This window comes from Gossypium hirsutum, chromosome A01 (assembly GCF_007990345.1).
Source record: "Gossypium hirsutum isolate 1008001.06 chromosome A01, Gossypium_hirsutum_v2.1, whole genome shotgun sequence".
Lineage (NCBI taxonomy): Eukaryota > Viridiplantae > Streptophyta > Magnoliopsida > Malvales > Malvaceae > Gossypium > Gossypium hirsutum.
The window spans coordinates 95037202-95042965 of NC_053424.1; the positions used below are offsets into that span (position 1 = coordinate 95037202).

The 5764-nt window shown below is 38.2% G+C and overlaps 1 non-coding gene across 1 annotated transcript; it reads left to right on the forward strand.

The window, feature by feature from the left end:
• The first annotated feature begins 5255 nt into the window (after positions 1-5255).
• LOC121208226 (small nucleolar RNA R71) lies at positions 5256-5362 on the forward strand. The gene has a single exon (XR_005903186.1). It is a non-coding gene; the product is annotated as a small nucleolar RNA R71 (small nucleolar RNA).
• Positions 5363-5764: the final 402 nt, after the last annotated feature.

Here is a 5764-nt window from a genome sequence, read left to right on the forward strand (position 1 = left end):
ATTGGGGGAATAATTTGATAGTAATCATAAAGATAAGCCGTTTTAAAAACAAAAGAATTTTCAAAAATAAATAAAATAAAATCGATAATCTAAATTTTTTTTTCAAATGGCACGGCCGATTCACACGCCCGTGTGGATCGTGTCCCGCTCGTGTTTGTCGCGAAGTGAGATGTCGTCACACGGCCTTTGGGCATGCCCATGTGTCTAGGCTGTGTAGCTACATGATCATGTTACACGACCGTGTGTGATGTGGTTCACTTCTTCCACGGTCATGTAGCGCTGTGCACGCCCGTGTTATTTTGGCAGTGTTGTCCACGGGTGATAGACACGGGCATGTCGTACACCCGTGGCCACTTATCGCATCCCGTGTTGGGAAAGATAACTTGTACCCTTGTTTTTGCACGACCGTTTTGCATGCCCGTGTTTCCGTCTGTGGTGGTCATACGTCTTTAAGCACGGCCGTGTGGTAGGCCATGTGGAGTTAGGAACCTGTGGTTCAAAAACTCTGTTAGTGAACTAGATGTTTGAAACTTTAAATTTAAATAATTTAAAATCGTTAGTACCCGGGTTGCCTCCCGAGAAGTGCTTGTTTATATCCTAAGCTCGACTATTACCTTGTTGGTTTATTCAGGGCGGTTTGTGGAGTCTTAGCTCATCTCCATCGTTTTTAAAATTCTTCCCGTGATAAAGTTTGAGACGATGTCCATTTACTTTGAAAGTACCGTGTGATGGGTGACTTACCTCTATTGTGCCGTATGGAAGAACAGATTGAATTACGAAAGGTCCTGACCATCGCGATTTAAGTTTCCCAAGAAACAATTTGAGTCTTGAGTTGTATAGGAGGACAAGATCTCCAACTTCAAATTGCTGTTGTTGCTTTAAACGAGTGTCATGGCACCGCTTTGTTTCTTCCTTGTATAGGCATGAGTTTTCGTATGCATTGGCTCGCCACTCATCAAGTTCGTTCAGCTGCATCAACCTCTTTTTTCCTGCAAGTTCAGGATCAAGGTTTAGAAATTTAATAGCCCAAAAAGCTTTATTCTCTAGTTCGAATGGTAGATGACAACTTTTTCCATAAACAAGTCTATAAGGTGATGTTCCTATGCGTGTCTTAAAAGCAGTTCTGTAAGCCCATAAGACATCATCTACTTTCATTTCCCAATCTTTTCTGTTTGGTTCTACTATTTTTTCAAGGATCCATTTGATTTCTCGGTTTGCCCCTTCAACTTGTCCGTTAGTTTGAGAATGGTATGGGGTCGCTGTTCTATGATGACCTCCATATTTCTTAAGAGTTTTTTCAAATTGGGTATTACAAAAATGAGTGCCCCTGTCTCTGATAATTGCTCTAGGTGTTCCGAATCTTGAAAAGAGTTTCTTAAGGAAACTTACTACCACTCTAGCATCATTAGTAGGTAGAGCTTGGGCTTCCACCCATTTGGACATATAATCAACTGCTACTAAGATGTATTTATTCCTAAAAGAACCAGGGAATGGGCCAATGAAATTGATACCCCAAATGTCAAATATTTCACATGAAAGCATATAATTTTGAGGCATTTCATCACATTTAGATATGTTAATTGTCCGTTGGCATTTGCCACATGAAGTAACGTACCTGTTAGCGTCTTTGAATAACGAGGGCTAGTAAAAACCTGATTCAAGTATTTTATGTGCGGTCTTAGTTCCACTATAGTGTCCTCTAGTTGGCCCTGAGTGGCAATGTTCCAGTATTTTTGATGTTTCGGATCTTATAACGCATCTTCTAATGACTTGATCTGCACATCTGCGAAAAAGAAAGGGGTCGTCCCAAAAGTAGTTTTTCACATCATTAAAGAATCGCTTATTTTGCTGGTGTGTTAACCCTTTTGGGATAATGTTAGCGGCTAAAAAATTTGTAATGTCTGCAAACCAAGGTACATCAGAGTCAGATATAGCGAAAAATTGTTCTTCAGGAAATGAATCATTTATTTCAACTTCATCTAGTTCCTTGGTATTGGATTTCTCAAGCCTGGATAGATGATCAACCACGAGATTTTTAACTCCTTTCTTATCCTGAATTTCCAAATCAAATTCCTGCAATAGGAGAATCCATTGAATGAGTCGAGGTTTTGCATTAGTTTTAGTTAAAAGGTAGCGCAGGGCGGAATGGTCAGTGTAAACAACGACTTTAGACAATATGAGATATGATCGAAATCTATCGAATGCAAAAACCACAACTAGCAATTCTTTTTCTGTAGTAGTATAATTCTCTTGTGCAGCTGTCAAAGTTTTGCTAGCATAATAGCTAGGTTGCAAATGCTTGTCTCTTGGCTGTCCCAATACTGCACCTACTGCAAAGTCACTCGCATCACACATTAATTCAAATGGTAAGTTCCAATCAGGTGCAATGATAATTGGAGCATTAATTAATTTATCTTTTAAAGTATTAAATGCTTTTAAACACTCATGATTGAAATTAAAAGGTATATCTTTTTCTAGCAATTTAGTCAAAGGCTTAACTATTTTAGAAAAATCCTTAATAAATCTTCTATAAAAACCAGCATGTCCTAAAAAGCTTCTAATAGCCTTAACCGAACTAGGAGGGGGTAACTTTTCGATTGTTTCTATTTTAGATTTGTCCACCTGAATCCCTTTACCAGAAATTTTATACCCTAATACAATACCTTCTTGAACATGAAGTGACATTTCCCCCAGTTAAGCACAAGATTCGTTTCCTCACATCTTATTAAAACTCGTTTTAAATTTTTAAGGCAGAGATGGAAAGAGTTACCGAATACTGAGAAATCGTCCATAAATACTTCCATGATATCTTCCACGAGTTCATCAAAGATGGCCATCATACAGCGCTGAAAAGTGGTGGAGCATTACATAATCCAATAGGCATTCTATGATAAGCGAAAGTACCATATGGCATGTGAATGTTGTCTTTTCTTGATCTTCAGGAGCTATTGGGATTTGGAAGTAACCAGAGAGTCCATCTAGAAAGCAGTAGTACATGTGCCCGGATAATCTTTCCAACATTTGGTCAATGAATGGTAAGGGGAAGTGATCTTTTCTTGTGGCATCATTCAGTTTCTTGTAGTCAATGCAAACTCTCCATCCTGTGACTGTCATTGTTGGGATTAATTCGTTCTTCTCGTTGGTCACAACCATCATGCCTCCTTTCTTAGGGATAGCCTGCACTGGACTTACCCAAGAACTGTCAGAAATAGGATAAATAATTCCAGCATCTAGAAGTTTAATTACCTTGGTTTTAACAACTTCCTTCATTTTGGGGTTCAGTCGTCTTTGAGCTTGCACACATGGTTTGTATTCATCTTCCATCAAAATTTTGTGGGTACAAAAAGAAGGGCTGATTCCTTTAATGTCAAAAATTTTCCAAGCTATGGCCTTTTTATATTCTTTTAATACTTGGATTAATTCCTCTTTCTCATTGGGTTGCAAGTTAGAAGCAATGATAACTGGCAATGTAGAATTATTTCCAAAGAATGCGTATTCCAAGTGGTTTGGTAATTGTTTAAGTTCCAGTTTAGGAGGCTATTCAATAGAGGGTTTTTACTTAAGTTCATCGTTTATCTTAATGCCCTCATATTCTACTTGTCTTAAGAATGCTCATTATGTTCATTATCTGTCTTCTTTTCTTGAGCTGGATACAGTTTCGTCGTGTCCTTTTGTACAATTTCCTGAAAAGAGTCTTGAGTTGTATGATCAATAGAGTCAATAAAATAACAAGAGTCATCCTGTTCCCTAGAAAACTTCATAGCATCATAAATTTTAAAGATAATCTCCTCGTCACCTACTCTAAGTTCCAATTTACCTTCATCCACATCGATTACAACCCTAGTAGTGGCTAAAAATGGGCGCCCTAAAATTAAAGGCACTTCCACATCTTCATCCATGTTAAGCACAACAAAATCAACAGGAAATATGAATTTATCTAATTTCACAAGTATGTCTTCTATAATGCCCCTAAGATATTTAAGAGATCTATCAGCTAATTAAATACTCATCCTAGTAGGTTTAGGTTCCCCAAGACCAAGTTGTTTGAACATTTTATATGGCATCAAATTAATGCTAGCGCCTAACTCAGCTAATGCTTTCTCAACATTCAGACTACTGATTAAGCAAGGGATAGTAAAACTTCCTGGATCTTTCAATTTGGTTGACAGCTTGTTTTGGAGTATGGCTGAGCATTCCTCGTTAAGTTCTACTGTAGATAAGTCCTCGAATTTCCTTTTATTTGTTAAAAGCTCTTTGAACAATTTTGCGTATGTAGGCATCTGCGAGATGGCTTCAACAAAAGGTAAGTTTATATGTAATTACTTAAAAAGTTCAAGAAACTTACCGAATTGTGCATCAATGCGGTCTTTTTTCAATTTTGCTAGGTATGGAACTAGAGGTTTATATTCCTTCGGCACTAGTTTGTCACTATTTTTGGGTTTTTCTTCCCCCCTTCCGCTTACCACGGCTTCTTGTGTTAGCTTCTTTTCAAATTCCGCTAACACTTTCCCACTCCTTAATGTAACTACTTTCACATGTTCTTTTGATTTGGTGTTACTAGGTAAACTTCCTAGTGGTCTTTCTGAGATTAGTTTGGAATGCTGGCCTATCTGAGTTTCGAGCCCTTAGATCGACGCTTGTTGATTTTTAAGTGTTGTCTCGGTGTTCTGGAAACAGGTTTCTGACACAGAGATAAACTTTGTGAGCATCTCTTCAAGGTTCGGTTTCTTTTCCTGTTGGTAGGGTGGTTGTTGGTAGCCTGAAGGTGGTTTTGGTCTTTGATTTCCTTGACTACCCCAAGAGAAATTGGGGTGGTTCCTCCAACCTGCATTGTAAGTGTTACTATATGGATTGTTTCGAAGTCGAGGATTATTACCCATGTACTTTAATTGCTCGTTATCCATGTTGTGGCCATAAGGTTGGTATTTCGAATGGCTTGTTTCACCTCTACTTGCTTCGCATTGCATTACTAGGTGAACCTGTGAAGAACTAAGAAAACCATCAATTTTCTTATTCAAGAGTTCTACCTGATTAGAGAGCATGGTGACTGAATCGACGTTATAAACACCAGCTGTTTTTGTTGGCTTTGTCCTCATGACTTGCCACTGATAGTTATTCAATGACATCTCTTCTATAAACTCATAAGCATCTTCAGGTGTTTATTATTGATGGTTCCGTCAGGAACTGGGTCAACCATTTGCTGAGTTGAAGGATTCAGGCTATTATGGAATGTTTGAACCTGAAGCCAAAGCGGTAACCCATGGTGAGGGCACCTTTTCAAAAGGTCTTTGTATCTCTCCCATGCATCGTAGAGTGTTTCTAAATCCATCTGCCCAAAAGAAGAGATATCATTACGTAATTTAGCCGTTTTAGCCGGCGAAAAATATTTTAGTAAAAAATTTTTCGTCATTTGTTCTCAAGTAGTAATTGACCCTCGTGGTAACAAGTTCAACCACTGTTTAGCTGTGTTCCTCAATGAGAAAGGGAATAACCGAAGACGAATGGCATCGTCAGAAACGCCATTAATTTTAAATGTATCGTATAGTTCCAAAAAGTTTGCTAAGTGAGTGTTGGGATCTTCATCCTGCAAACCATCAAACTAAACAAATTGCTGTATCATTTGAATAGTGTTAGGTTTTAGTTCAAAAGTATTTGCAGCTACAGCAGGTCTAACTATGCTCGATTCAGTTTCTGTTAAAGAAGGTTTAGAATAATCATACACAGTGCGTGGAGTAGGATTTTGATTAGCTGCAATTGCAGGAGG